The following is a 16,365-nucleotide window of genomic DNA, read 5'->3' as shown; positions in this document are numbered from 1 at the left end:
TACCACTGCTTTAGAGGTTCAGAGCACATGATATTTGGGCATTACCACCCTGTATCAATGATGGGCAGGACACTTGTTTCATGAACACATGGATCTACATGACCTGGCAGTGACTGCAATGTGTCTGGACAGCAGGACCGTACAAACTTCTTGTTAGAGGAGGATGTTCTCCTAGGGACAGGACCCAAAAATCACTACCAGCCGGCAACAACTGGAACATTTACTGATCTTATCTCTGACTGCACCAACCTTTCACCTAACTACAAATTTTAAGAGAACTGATAGTTAAAGTGGTATACCGCACATAGATGTCTTATCCCCTATCCAAAGGATAGGGGATAAGATGTCTGATCGTGGGGGTCCCGCCGCTGGGGGGCCCCGCGACCTCGGCTGTGGCACCCCATACATACGGTGCATGGAGCGAACTTTGCTCTGTGCCGAATGACTGGCGATGAGGGGTGGAGGCTCGTAAGGTCAAGGTTACACCCCACTCATGAAATCACAACCATGCCCCCTCAATGCAAGTCTATGGGAGGAGGCGTGGCGGATGTCACGTCCCCTCCCATAGACTTACATTGAGGGGGCGTGGCAGTTACGCCACAAGCGGGGCGCGGCCATGATGTCATCAGTCTCCGGCGCTGTACCCGTAGCTGCTAGTAAGGGCAGAGTACCCCTTTAAAAAGCTATAAGAATGAAAATAATATATGTAAAAAAAAAAAAGATAAAAGCAGCAAAAGTGGAGACAAAAAGACTTTTTGCCAAAAAAGTAAAACAAACCCCAAAATTAGGTAATTTAGCTATATAAATAGTAAAAAAAAAAGGTTAAAAATGCAATCACTGGCCCTTTAAAAAGCAAACAAGACCAGCTTTTATGAGGCAGTAAGCTCAGGAGAGACAGGACCAAGGTTAATCGCTGGATGTCGTATACCAGTACTATAGGAGTATGTAGGTAGTTATGGAGGCAGCTGTAGCTGGCATAGTAATAGGGGTAGTAAATTAGCTGGCATGCTAATAAAGGGCTATATATTTGTTATGTGAGAACCTGTGTCTGGCACAGTAATATAAGGGTATGTAAGTTGTTATGGGGCACCTGTGGTTGGCACAGTAATATACAGTGGGGATCAAAAGTTTGGGCACCCCAGGTAAAAATTTGTATTAATGTGCATAAAGAAGCCAAGGAAAAGATGGAAAAATCTCCAAAAGGCATCAAATTACAGATTAGACATTCTTATAATGTCAACAAAAGTTAGATTTTATTTCCATCATTTACACTTACAAAATAACAGAAAACAAAAAAATGGCATCTGCAAAAGTTTGGGCACCCTGCAGAATTTATAGCATGCACTGCCCCCTTTGCAAAGCTGAGACCTGCCAGGGTCATGGATTGTTCTCAATCATCATCTGGGAAGACCAGGTGATGTCAGTCTCAAAGGTTTTAAATGCCCAGACTCATCTGACCTTGCCCCAACAATCAGCACCATGGGTTCTTCTAAGCAGTTGTCTAGAAATCTTAAACTGAAAATAGTTGACGCTCACAAAGCTGGAGAAGGCTATAAGAGGATAGCAAAAAGTTTTCAGAGGTCAATATCCTCTGTTCGGAATGTAATTAAGAAATGGCAGTCATCAGGAACAGTGGAAGTTAAAGCAAGATCTGGAAGACCAAGAAAAATATCAGACAGAACAGCTCGCAGGATTGTGAGAAAAACAATTCAAAACCCACGTTTGATTGCACAATCCCTCCAGAAAGATCTGGCAGACACTGGAGTTGTGGTACACTATTCCACTATAAAGAGATACTTGTAAAAATATGGTCTTCATGGAAGAGTCATCAGAAGAAAACCTCTTCTACGTCCTCACCACAAAAATCAGCGTGTGAACTTTGCAAATGAACATATAGACAAGCCTGATGCATTTTGGAAACAAGTTCTGTGGACCGATGAGGTTAAAATTTAACTTTTTGGCTGGAATGAGCAAAGGTACGTTTGGAGAAGAAGGGTAAACAAATTTAATGAAAAGAACCTCTGTCCAACTGTTCAGCATGGGGGTGGATCAATCATGCTTTGGGGTTGTATTGCAGCCAGTTGCACAGGGAACATGTCAGGCCCAAGGCCTGAGTATTAAATCCTATATGTGTATTATAATTATATCTGTGTATAAACTAAGACCTTGGGTCGAGAGGTCATTCAGACTGTGGGTTTGTGTATTGCATTTTATTGGGGGTCTGGCTGTTTGTTTACATCTCCTTTGTCAAAGGCTCTTTTGAAGCAGCAGGATGTAAGGTGCACTCTGGTCCCATCATATAATCACACAGATAAGGGGGCCAGGTGGGATCAGAGGGGAGGGTGGAATGTAGTCTCCCTCCCAAGAAAGCAAATATGATTTTTAAAACAATGCTAGACTAAAAGTTGGTTGTTCAAGGCTGTGCCGCAAGCTGACAAGACCATCCTAAGAACAGCTCTCTCATGGACTGCCATATCATCATGCTGTAAGAACTTCATCTTTTGTTTTCTGAACTTGTCTTGCTAAACTCTTTTATATATTTTTATACCTGTATGTCATTTGTTTCTGTATTTTTATATAGTCAGCACCGTGATACCTTTTATCAGATTAAATGTTTAATTAATCAGCTCTGGTCTTTGATCTCAAAATATATGAGCTCACCTTTCTGAAGGCAGCTCTGGTGGAAACACGTTTATCTAAGGGTTAATTTGGTGACTTGCTGGGACTTGTAGTGGATACCCAGAGGTCTGGCGGCTTTAACCCTAGCACCATCACACTCTCTCTAATGTCTTGGCCGGACCGATAGGGTGTGATCGTGAAAGAACAGCTCACGAGAAGAAGGAAAAATGGATTCAATAAAATTTTAGATGCGAACTTGATGCCATCTGTGAAAAAGCTGAAGTTAAAGAGAGGATGGCTTCTACAAATGGATAATGATCCTAAACACACCTCGAAATCCACGGGGGATTACATCAAGAGATGTAAACTGAAGGTTTTGCCATGGCCTTCACAATCTCCTGACCTCAACATAATTGAAAATCTATGGATAGACCTTAAAAGAGCAGTGCGTGACAGACAGCCCAGAGATCTCAAAGAACTGGAAGACTTTTGTAAGGAAGAATGGGCAAAGATACCTCAAACAAGAATTGAAAGACTCTTGGTTGGCTACAAAAAGCGTTTACAAGCTGTGATACTTGCCAAAGGGGGCAGTACAGGACATTAACTCTGCAGGGTGCCCAAACTTTTGCAAATGCCGTTTTTTTGTTTTCTGTTATTTTGAAAGTGTAAATGATGGAAATAAAATGTAACTTTTGTTGACATATTATAAGAATGTCTAATCTGTAATTTGATGCCTTTTGGAGATTTTTCCATCTTTCCTTGGCTTCTTTATGCACATTAATACAAATTTTTACCTGGGTGCCGAAACTTTCGATCCCCACTGTAGGAATATGTAAGTTGTAATGGGGACACCTGTAGCTGGCACAGTAAAATAGGGTTAAGTGGTTATGGGGCACCTATGACTGGCACAGTAATATAGAGGTATATAAGTTGTTATGGGGCATCTATTACTGGAACAGAAATAATGGGGTATGTAAGTTGTTATGGGGCTACATGAGGCTGGCACAGTAATATAGGGATATGTAAATTATTATGGGGGCACCTGTGGCTGGCACAATAATATAGAGATATGTTGGTTGTTTTGAGGGCTCCTGTAGCTGGTACAGTAACATGGGGGCATGTAAATTGTTATGGGGCACCTGTGGCTGGCACAGTAATATAAGGGTATGTAAGTTGTTATGGGGCACCTGTGGCTGGCACAGTAATATAAGGGTATGTAAGTTGTGATGGGGGCACCTGTGGCTGGCACAGTAATATAAGGGTATGTAAATTGTTATGGGGCACCTGTGGCTGGCACAGTAATATAAGAGTATGTAAGTTGTGATGGGGTACCTGTGGCTGGCACAGTAATATAAGGGTATGTAATTTGTTATGGGGCACATGTGGCTGGCACAGTAATATAAGAGTATGTAAGTTGTTATGGGGCACCTGTGGCTGGCACAGTAATATAAGGGTATGTAATTTGTTATGGGGCACCTGTGGCTGGCACAGTAATATAAGGGTATGTAAGTTGTTATGGGGCACCTGTGGCTGGCACAGTAATATATGGGTATGTAAGTTGTTATGGGGCACCAGTGGCTGGCACAGTAATATAAGGGTATGTAATTTGTTATGGGGCACCTGTGGCTTGCACAGTAATATGAGGGTATGTAAGTTGTTATGGGGCACCTGTGGCTGGCACAGTAATATAAGGGTATGTAAGTTGTTATGGGGCCCCTGTGGCTGGCACAGTAATATAAGGATATGTAAATTATTATGGGGCACCTGTGGCTGGCACAGTAATATAAGGGTATGTAAGTTGTTATAGGGCACCTGTGGCTGGCACAGTAATATAAGGGTATGTAAGTTGTTATGGGGCACCTGTGGCTGGCACAGTAATATAAGGATATGTAAGTTGTTATGGGGCACCTGTGGCTGGCACAGTCATATAAGGGTATGTAAGATGTTATGGGGCACCTGTGGCTGGCACAGTAATATAAGGGTATGTCAGTTGTTATGGGGCACCTGTGGCTGGCACAGTAATATAAGGGTATGTAAGTCGTTATGGGGGCACCTGTGGCTGGCACAGTAATATAACGGTATGTAAGTTGTGATGGGGTACCTGTGGCTGGCACAGTAATATAAGGGTATGTAAGTTGTTATGGGGCACCTGTGGCTGGCACAGTAATATAAGGGTATGTAAGTTGTGATGGGGCACCTGTGGCTCGCACATTAATATAAGGGTATGTAAGTTGTTATGGGGCACCTGTGGCTGGCACAGTAATATAAGGGTATGTAATTTTTTATGGGGCACCTGTGGCTGGCACAGTAATATATGGGTATGTAAGTTGTTATGGGGCCCCTGTGGCTGGCACAGTAATATAAGGGTATGTAAGTTGTTATGGGGGCACCTGTGGCTGGCACAGTAATATAAGGGTATGTAAGTTGTTATGGGGGCACCTGTGGCTGGCACAGTAATATATGGGTATGTAAGTTGTGATGGGGCACCTGTGGCTGGCACAGTAATATAAGGGTATGTAAGTTGTTATGGGGCCCCTGTGGCTGGCACAGTAATATAAGGATATGTAAATTGTTATGGGGCACCTGTGGCTGGCACAGTAATATAAGGATATGTAAATTGTTATGGGGCACCTGTGGCTGGCACAGTAATATAAGGGTATGTAAGTTGTTATGGGGCACCTGTGGCTGGCACAGTAATATAAGGGTATGTAAGTTGTTATGGGGGCATCTGTGGCTGGCACAGTAATATAAGGGTATGTAAGTTGTTATGGGGCCCCTGTGGCTGGCACAGTAATATAAGGGTATGTAAGTTGTTATGGGGCACATGTGGCTGGCACAGTAATATAAGGGTATGTAAGTTGTTATGGGGCCCCTGTGGCTGGCACAGTAATATATGGGTATGTAATTTGTTATGGGGCACCTGTGGCTGGCACAGTAATATAAGGATATGTAAGTTGTTATGGGGCCCCTGTGGCTGGCACAGTAATATATGGGTATGTAATTTGTTATGGGGCACCTGTGGCTGGCACAGTAATATAAGGATATGTAAGTTGTTATGGGGCACCTGTGGCTGGCACAGTAATATAAGGGTATGTAATTTGTTATGGGGCACCTGTGGCTGGCACAGTAATATAAGGGTATGTAAATTGTTATGGGGCACCTGTGGCTGGCACAGTAATATAAGGGTATGTGTTACGCCGAGCGCTCCGGGCCCCTGCTCCTCCCCGGAGCGCTTGCGGCGTCTCTCTCTCTGCAGCGCCTCGGTCAGACCCGCTGACCGGGAGCGCTGCACTGACATTGCTGGCGGGGATGCGATTCGCATAGCGGGACGCGCCCGCTCGCGAATTGCATCCCAAGTCACTTACCTGTCCCGGTCCCCGGCTGTCATGTTCTGGCGCACGGCTCCGCTCTCTAGGGTGCGCGCGCGCCAGCTCTCTAAGATTTAAAGGGCCAGTGCACCAGTGATTGGTGCCTGGCCCAATCAGTCTAATTAGCTTCCACCTGCTCCCTGGCTATATTACCTCACTTCCCCTGCACTTCCTTGCCGGATCTTGTTGCCTTGTGCCAGTGAAAGCGTTTAGTGTTGTCCAAAGCCTGTGTTCCAGATCTTCTGCTATCCTCATTGACTACGAACCTTGCCGCCTGCCCCGACCTTCTGCTACGTCTGACCTTGCCTCTGCCTAGTCCTTCTGTCCCACGCCTTCTCAGCAGTCAGCGAGGTTGAGTCGTTGCCGGTGGATACGACCTGATTGCTACCGCCGCAGCAAGACCATCCCGCTTTGCGGCGGTCTCTGGTGAAAACCAGTAGCAACCCTAGAACCGGTCCACCGACACGGTCCACGCCAATCCCTCGCTGACACAGAGGATCCACATCCAGCTAGCCGAATCCTAACAGTAGATCCGGCCATGGATCCCGCTGAGGTGCCGCTGCCAAGTCTCGCTGACCTACCCACGGTGGTCGCCCAGCAATCGCAGCAAATTGCCCAACAAGGACAGCAGCTGTCGCAGTTGACCGCCATGTTACAGCAACTTCTGCCACTGCTACAGCAGCAACCATCTCCTCCGCCAGCTCCTGCACCTCCTCCGCAGCGAGTGGCCGCTCCTAGCCTCCGCTTGTCCCTGCCGGACAAATTTGAATGGGACTCTAGACTCTGCCGTGGCTTCTTGTCTCAATGTTCCCTACATATGGAGATGTTGTCGGACCAATTTCCTACAGAACGGTCTAAGGTGGCGTTCGTAGTGAGTCTTCTGTCTGGAAAGGCCTTGTCTTGGGCCACACCGCTCTGGGACCGCAATGATCCTGCCACAGCCACAGTCCAGTCTTTCTTCGCTGAAGTTCGTAGTGTCTTCGAGGAACCAGCCCGAGCTTCTTCTGCCGAGACTGCTCTGCTGAACCTGGTCCAGGGTAATTCTTCAGTAGGCGAGTACGCCATCCAATTTCGTACTCTCGCATCCGAATTATCTTGGAATAACGAGGCTCTCTGCGCGACCTTTAAAAAAGGCCTATCCAGTAACATCAAGGATGTGCTGGCCGCACGAGAGATTCCTGCCAACCTGCAAGAACTTATCCATTTGGCCACCCGCATTGACATGCGTTTTTCTGAAAGACACCAGGAGCTCCGCCAGGAAAAAGACCTTGATCTCTGGGCACCTCTCTCACAGTATCCTTTGCAATCTACCCCTGTGCCTCCCGCCGAGGAGGCTATGCAAGTGGATCGGTCTTGCCTGACCCATGAAGAGAGGACTCGCCGTAGGGATAAAAATGTATGTCTGTACTGCGCTAGTACCGAACACTTCTTGGTGGATTGCCCTATTCGCCCTCCACGTCTGGGAAATGCACGCACCCAGCTCACGTGGGTGTGGCGTCTCTTTGTACGAAGTCTGCTTCTCCACGTCTCACTGTGCCCGTGCGGATTTCTCCTTCTGACAACTTCTCCTTCTCAGCCGCGGCCTTCTTGGACTCTGGTTCTTCTGGAAATTTTATTCTGGCCTCTTTGGTGAATAAGTTCTGCATCCCGGTGACCCGTCTCGTCAAGCCGCTCTACATTTCTTCTGTCAACGGAGTGAAGTTGGACTGCACTGTGCGTTACCGCACAGAGTCCTTGCCTATGAGCATTGGACTGCATCACGAGAAAATTGAATTTTTCGTCCTTCCCAACTGCACCTCTGAAGTCCTCCTCGGTCTGCCATGGCTCCAGCATCATTCTCCCACCCTTGACTGGACCACCGGGGAGATCAAGAATTGGGGTTCTGCTTGCCGCAAGAAATGCCTCACGTCTGCTCCCAGTCCCGTCTGTCGGGCCTCAGTGTCTCCTCCTGTGCCTGGTTTCCCCAAGGCCTATCAGGACTGTGCTGTGCCTCCTCATAGCCCCCGTCCTGGTGACACTCTGCCCCGTGACAAGCTTCACCCTCTGCCCCCCCTCCCCATTCCCACTTCTTCTGAACTACCTGCCGCTAGTATAGCTACCCAGAACTTCTTTTTTCAGAAGGAGACTCAAGAGGCGTCCCCGATGTTCTCGTCTCTTTTGAAGGGACAAGGAGACAAAAAGAGGGGGAGACCTAAGGGGGGGGGGGGGTACTGTTACGCCGAGCGCTCCGGGTCCCTGCTCCTCCCCGGAGCGCTCGCGGCGTCTCGCTCTCTGCAGCGCCCCAGTCAGACCCGCTAACCGGGAGCGCTGCACTGACATTGCCGGCGGGGATGCGATTCGCATAGCGGGACGCGCCCGCTCGTGAATCGCATCCCAAGTCACTTACCCGTCCCGGTCCCCGGCTGTCATGTTCTGGCGCGCGCGGCTCCGCTCTCTAGGGCGCGCGCGCGCCAGCTCTCTAAGATTTAAAGGGCCAGTGCACCAGTGATTGGTGCCTGGCCCAATCAGCCTAATTAGCTTCCACTTGCTCCCTGTCCATATTACCTCACTTCCCCGCCGGATCTTGTTGCCTTGTGCCAATGAAAGCGTTTAGTGTTGTCCAAAGCCTGTGTTCCAGATCTCCTGCTATCCTCATTGACAACGAACCTTGCCGCCTGCCCTGACCTTCTGCTACGTCTGATCTTGCCTCTGCCTAGTCCTTCTGTTCCACACCTTCTCAGCAGTCAGCGAGGTTGAGTCGTTGCCGGTGGATACGACCTGGTTGCTACCGCCGCAGGAAGACCATCCCGCTTTGCGGCGGGCTCTGGTGAATAACAGTAGCATCTTAGAACCGGTCCACCGACACGGTCCACGCCAATCCCTCGCTGACACAGAGGATCCACATTTAGCTAGCCGAATCCTAACAGTATGTAAGTTGTTATGGGGCACCTGTGGCTAGCACAGTAATATAAGGGTATGTAAGTTGTTATGGGGCACCTGTGGCTGGCACAGTAATATAAGGGTATGTAAGTTGTTATGGGGGCCCCTGTGGTTGGCACAGTAATATAAGGGTATGTAAGTTGTTATGGGGCACCTGTGGTTGGCGCAGTAATATAAGGGTATGTAAGTTGTTATGGGGCACCTGTGGTTGGCACAGTAATATAAGGGTATGTAAGTTGTTATGGGGCACCTGTGGCTGGCACAGTAATATAAGGGTATGTAAGTTGTTATAGGGCACCTGTGGCTGGCACAGTAATATAAGGGTATGTCAGTTGTTATGGGGCACCTGTGGCTGGCACAGTAATATGAGGGTATGTAAGTTGTTATGGGGCACCTGTGGATGGCACAGTAATATAAGGGTATGTCAGTTGTTATGGGGCACCTGTGGCTGGCACAGTAATATAAGGGTATGTAAGTTGTTATGGGGGCACCTGTGGATGGCACAGTAATATAAGGGTATGTAAGTTGTTATGGGGCACCTGTGGCTGGCACAGTAATATAAGGGTATGTAAGCTGTTATGGGGCACTTGTGGCTGGCACAGTAATATAAGGGTATGTAAGTTGTTATGGGGCAACTGTGGCTGGCACAGTAATATAAGGGTATGTAAGTTGTTATGGGGCCCCTGTGGCTGGCACAGTAATATAAGGGTATGTAAGTTGTTATGGGGCACCTGTGGCTGGCACAGTAATATAAGGGTATGTAAATTGTTATGGGGGCACCTGTGGCTGGCACAGTAATATAAGGGGATGTAAGTTGTTATGGGGCACCTGTGGCTGGCACAGTAATATAAGGGTATGTAAGATGTTACGGGGCACCTGTGGCTGGCACAGTAATATAAGGGTATGTAAGTTGTTATGGGGCACCTGTGGATGGCACAGTAATATAAGGGTATGGAAGTTGTTATGGGGACCTGTGGCTGGCACAGTATTATAAGGGTATGGAAGTTGTTATGGGGCACCTGTGGCTGGCACAGTAATATAAGGGTGTGTAAGTTGTTATGGGGGCACCTGTGGCTGGCACAGTAATATAAGGATATGTAAATTGTTATGGGGCACCTGTGACTGGCACAGTAATATAAGGGTATGTAATTTGTTATGGGGCCCCTGTGTCTGGCACAGTAATATAAGGGTATGTAAGTTGTTATGGGGGCACCTGTGACTGGCACAGTAATATAAGGGTATGTAATTTGTTATGGGGCCCCTGTGTCTGGCACAGTAATATAAGGGTATGTAAGTTGTTATGGGGGCACCTGTGGCTGGCACAGTAATATAAGGGTATGTAAGTTGTTATGGGGGCACCTGTGGCTGGCACAGTAATATAAGGGTATGTAAGTTGTTATAGGGCACCTGTGACTGGAACAGTAATATAAGGGTATGTAAGTTGTTATAGGGCACCTGTGGCTGGCACAGTAATATAAGGGTATGTAAATTGTTATAGGGCACCTGTGGCTGGCACAGTAATATAAGGGTATGTAAGTTGTTATAGGGCACCTGTGGCTGGCACAGTAATATAAGGGTATGTAAGTTGTTATGGGGGCACCTGTGGCTGGCACAGTAATATAAGGGTATGTAAGTTGTTATGGGGCACCTGTGGTTGGCACAGTAATATAAGGGTATGTAAGTTGTTATGGGGCATCTGTGGTTGGCACAGTAATATAAGGGTATGTAAGTTGTTATGGGGCACCTGTGGCTGGCACAGTAATATAAGGGTATGTAAGTTGTTATGGGGCACCTGTGGCTGGCACAGTAATATAAGGGTATGTAAGTTGTTATGGGGGCATCTGTGGCTGGCACAGTAATATAAGGGTATGTAAGTTGTTATGGGGCACCTGTGGCTGGCACAGTAATATAAGGGTATGTAAGTTGTTATGGGGCACCTGTGGCTGGCACAGTAATATAAGGGTATGTAAGTTGTTATGGGGCACCTGTGGCTGGCACAGTAATATAAGGGTATGTAAGTTGTTATGGGGCACCTGTGGCTGGCACAGTAATATAAGGATATGTAAGTTGTTATGGGGCACCTGTGGCTGGCACAGTAATATAAGGGTATGTAAGTTGTTATGGGGACACCTGTGGCTGGCACAGTAATATAAGGGTATGTAAGTTGTTATGGGGACACCTGTGGCTGGCACAGTAATATAAGGGTATGTAAGTTGTTGTGGGGCACCTGTGGCTGGCACAGTAATATAAGGATATGTAAGTTGTTATGGGGCACCTGTGGCTGGCACAGTAATATAAGGGTATGTAAGTTGTTATGGGGCACCTGTGGCTGGCACAGTAATATAAGGGTATGTAAGTTGTTATGGGGCACCTGTGGCTGGCACAGTAATATAAGGGTATGTAAGTTGTTATGGGGACACCTGTGGCTGGCACAGTAATATAAGGGTATGTAAGTTGTTATGGGGCACCTGTGGCTGGCACAGTAATATAAGGATATGTAAGTTGTTATGGGGCACCTGTGGCTGGCACAGTAATATAAGGGTATGTAAGTTGTTATGGGGCACCTGTGGCTGGCACAGTAATTTAAGGGTATGTAAGTTGTTATGTGGCCCCTGTGGCTGGCACAGTAATATATGGGTATGTAAGTTGTTATGGGGGCACCTGTGGTTGGCACAGTAATATAAGGGTATGTAAGATGTTATGGGGCACCTGTGGCTGGCACAGTAATATAAGGATATGTAAGATGTTATGGGGCACCTGTGGCTGGCACAGCAATATAAGGGTATGTAAGTTGTTATGGGGACCTGTGGCTGGCACAGTAATATAAGGGTATGTAAGTTGTTATGGGGCACCTGTGGCTGGCACAGTAATATAAGGGTATGTAAGTTGTTATGGGGCACCTGTGGCTGGCACAGTAATATAAGGGTATGTAAGTTGTTATGGGGGCATCTGTGGCTGGCACAGTAATATAAGGGTATGTAAGTTGTTATGGGGCACCTGTGGCTGGCACAGTAATATAAGGGTATGTAAGTTGTTATGGGGCACCTGTGGCTGGCACAGTAATATAAGGGTATGTAAGTTGTTATGGGGCACCTGTGGCTGGCACAGTAATATAAGGGTATGTAAGTTGTTATGGGGCACCTGTGGCTGGCACAGTAATATAAGGGTATGTAAGTTGTTATGGGGACACCTGTGGCTGGCACAGTAATATAAGGGTATGTAAGTTGTTATGGGGACACCTGTGGCTGGCACAGTAATATAAGGGTATGTAAGTTGTTGTGGGGCACCTGTGGCTGGCACAGTAATATAAGGATATGTAAGTTGTTATGGGGCACCTGTGGCTGGCACAGTAATATAAGGGTATGTAAGTTGTTATGGGGCACCTGTGGCTGGCACAGTAATATAAGGGTATGTAAGTTGTTATGGGGCACCTGTGGCTGGCACAGTAATATAAGGGTATGTAAGTTGTTATGGGGACACCTGTGGCTGGCACAGTAATATAAGGGTATGTAAGTTGTTATGGGGCACCTGTGGCTGGCACAGTAATATAAGGATATGTAAGTTGTTATGGGGCACCTGTGGCTGGCACAGTAATATAAGGGTATGTAAGTTGTTATGGGGCACCTGTGGCTGGCACAGTAATTTAAGGGTATGTAAGTTGTTATGTGGCCCCTGTGGCTGGCACAGTAATATATGGGTATGTAAGTTGTTATGGGGGCACCTGTGGTTGGCACAGTAATATAAGGGTATGTAAGATGTTATGGGGCACCTGTGGCTGGCACAGTAATATAAGGATATGTAAGATGTTATGGGGCACCTGTGGCTGGCACAGTAATATAAGGGTATGTAAGTTGTTATGGGGACCTGTGGCTGGCACAGTAATATAAGGGTATGTAAGTTGTTATGGGGCACCTGTGGCTGGCACAGTAATATAAGGGTATGTAAGTTGTTATGGGGCACCTGTGGCTGGCACAGTAATATAAGGGTATGTAAGTTGTTATGGGGCACCTGTGGCTGGCACAGTAATATAAGGGTATGTAAGTTGTTATGGGGCACCTGTGGCTCTGTACTGTAATATAAGGGTATGTAAGTTGTTATGGGGGCACCTGTGGCTGGCACAGTAATATAAGGGGATGTAAGTTGTTATGGGGCACCTGTGGCTGGCACAGTAATATAAGGGTATGTAAGTTGTTATGGGGCACCTGTGGCTCTGTACTGTAATATAAGGGTATGTAAGTTGTTATGGGGCACCTGTGGCTGGCACAGTAATATAAGGGTATGTAAGTTGTTATGGGGCACCTGTGGCTCTGTACTGTAATATAAGGGTATGTAAGTTGTTATGGGGCACCTGTGGCTGGCACAGTAATATAAGGGTATGTAAGCTGTTATGGGGCACCTGTGACTGGCACAGTAATATAAGGATATGTAAGATGTTATGGGGCACCTGTGGCTGGCACAGTAATATAAGGGTATGTAAGTTGTTATGGGGCACCTGTGGCTCTGTACTGTAATATAAGGGTATGTAAGTTGTTATGGGGCACCTGTGGCTGGCACAGTAATATAAGGGTATGTAAGTTGTTATGGGGCACCTGTGGCTGGCACAGTAATATAAGGGTATGTAAGTTGTTATGGGGGCACCTGTGGCTGGCACAGTAATATAAGGGTATGTAAGTTGTTATGGGGCACCTGTGGCTGGCCCAGTAATATAAGGGTATGTAAGTTGTTATGGGGCACCTGTGGCTTGCACAGTAATATAAGGGTATGTAAGTTGTTATGGGGGCACCTGTGGCTGGCACAGTAATATAAGGGTATGTAAGTTGTTATGGGGCACCTGTGGCTGGCACAGTAATATAACGGTATGTAAGTTGTTATACGGCACCTGTGGCTGGCACAGTAATATAACGGTATGTAAGTTGTTATGGGGGCACCTGTGGCTGGCACAGTAATATAAGGGTATGTAAGTTGTTATGGGGACCCTGTGGCTGGCACAGTAATATAAGGGTATGTAAGTTGTTATGGGGACCCTGTGGCTGGCACAGTAATATAAGGGTATGTAAGTTGTTATGGGGACACCTGTGGCTGGCACAGTAATATAAGGGTATGTAAGTTGTTATGGGGACACCTGTGGCTGGCACAGTAATATAAGGGTATGTAAGTTGTTATGGGGCACCTGTGGCTGGCACAGTAATATAAGGATATGTAAGTTGTTATGGGGCACCTGTGGCTGGCACAGTAATATAAGGGTATGTAAGTTGTTATGGGGCACCTGTGGCTGGCACAGTAATATAAGGGTATGTAAGTTGTTATGGGGCACCTGTGGCTGGCACAGTAATATAAGGGTATGTAAGTTGTTATGGGGACACCTGTGGCTGGCACAGTAATATAAGGGTATGTAAGTTGTTATGGGGCACCTGTGGCTGGCACAGTAATATAAGGATATGTAAGTTGTTATGGGGCACCTGTGGCTGGCACAGTAATATAAGGGTATGTAAGTTGTTATGGGGCACCTGTGGCTGGCACAGTAATATAAGGGTATGTAAGTTGTTATGGGGCACCTGTGGCTGGCACAGTAATTTAAGGGTATGTAAGTTGTTATGTGGCCCCTGTGGCTGGCACAGTAATATATGGGTATGTAAGTTGTTATGGGGGCACCTGTGGTTGGCACAGTAATATAAGGGTATGTAAGATGTTATGGGGCACCTGTGGCTGGCACAGTAATATAAGGATATGTAAGATGTTATGGGGCACCTGTGGCTGGCACAGTAATATAAGGATATGTAAATTGTTATGGGGGCACCTGTGGCTGGCACAGTAATATAAGGGTATGTAAGTTGTTATGGGGCACCTGTGGCTGGCACAGTAATATAAGGGTATGTAAGTTGTTATGGGGCACCTGTGGCTGGCACAGTAATATAAGGGTATGTAAGTTGTTATGGGGCACCTGTGGCTGGCACAGTAATATAAGGGTATGTAAGTTGTTATGGGGCCCCTGTGGCTGGCACAGTAATATAAGGGTATGTAAGTTGTTATGGGGCACCTGTGGCTCTGTACTGTAATATAAGGGTATGTAAGTTGTTATGGGGCACCTGTGGCTGGCACAGTAATATAAGGGTATGTAAGTTGTTATGGGGCACCTGTGGCTCTGTACTGTAATATAAGGGTATGTAAGTTGTTATGGGGCACCTGTGGCTGGCACAGTAATATAAGGGTATGTAAGTTGTTATGGGGCACCTGTGGCTCTGTACTGTAATATAAGGGTATGTAAGTTGTTATGGGGCACCTGTGGCTGGCACAGTAATATAAGGGTATGTAAGCTGTTATGGGGCACCTGTGACTGGCACAGTAATATAAGGATATGTAAGATGTTATGGGGCACCTGTGGCTGGCACAGTAATATAAGGGTATGTAAGTTGTTATGGGGCACCTGTGGCTCTGTACTGTAATATAAGGGTATGTAAGTTGTTATGGGGCACCTGTGGCTGGCACAGTAATATAAGGGTATGTAAGTTGTTATGGGGCACCTGTGGCTGGCACAGTAATATAAGGGTATGTAATTTGTTATGGGGCACCTGTGGCTGGCACAGTAATATAAGGGTATGTAAGTTGTTATGGGGGCACCTGTGGCTGGCACAGTAATATAAGGGTATGTAAGTTGTTATGGGGCACCTGTGGCTGGCCCAGTAATATAAGGGTATGTAAGTTGTTATGGGGCACCTGTGGCTTGCACAGTAATATAAGGGTATGTAAGTTGTTATGGGGGCACCTGTGGCTGGCAAAGTAATATTAGGGTATGTAAGTTGTTATGGGGCACCTGTGGCTGGCACAGTAATATAACGGTATGTAAGTTGTTATACGGCACCTGTGGCTGGCACAGTAATATAACGGTATGTAAGTTGTTATGGGGGCACCTGTGGCTGGCACAGTAATATAAGGGTATGTAAGTTGTTATGGGAACCCTGTGGCTGGCACAGTAATATAAGGGTATGTAAGTTGTTATGGGGACCCTGTGGCTGGCACAGTAATATAAGGGTATGTAAGTTGTTATGGGGACCCTGTGGCTGGCACAGTAATATAAGGGTATGTAAGTTGTTATGGGGACCCTGTGGCTGGCACAGTAATATAAGGGTATGTAAGTTGTTATGGGGGCACCTGTGGCTGGCACAGTAATATAAGGGTATGTAAGTTGTTATGGGGGCACCTGTGACTGGCACAGTAATATAAGGGTATGTAAGTTGTTATGGGGCACCTGTGGCTGGCACAGTAATATAAGGGTATGTAAGTTGTTATGGGGCACCTGTGGCTGGCACAGTAATATATGGGTATGTAATTTGTTATGGGGCACCTGTGGCTGGCACAGTAATATAAGGGTATGTAAGTTGTTATGGGGATCCTGTGGCTGGCACAGTAATATAAGGGTATGTAAGATGTTATGGGGCACCTGTGGCTGGCACAGTAATAT

General features: G+C 46.7%; 1 protein-coding gene across 7 annotated transcripts in view; it reads right to left on the bottom strand.

The window, feature by feature from the left end:
• The window catches only part of ADAM33 (ADAM metallopeptidase domain 33), a 126,437-nt gene that overhangs the window by 55,224 nt on the left and 54,848 nt on the right, over positions 1-16,365 (bottom strand). The gene's annotated exons all lie outside the window — the stretch shown is intronic.

Source organism: Hyla sarda, chromosome 1, assembly GCF_029499605.1.
Source record: "Hyla sarda isolate aHylSar1 chromosome 1, aHylSar1.hap1, whole genome shotgun sequence".
In the NCBI taxonomy this organism is placed as follows: domain Eukaryota; kingdom Metazoa; phylum Chordata; class Amphibia; order Anura; family Hylidae; genus Hyla; species Hyla sarda.
Note: the sequence above shows the minus strand (reverse complement) of the source record. Positions and strands in the feature narration are given on the sequence as shown.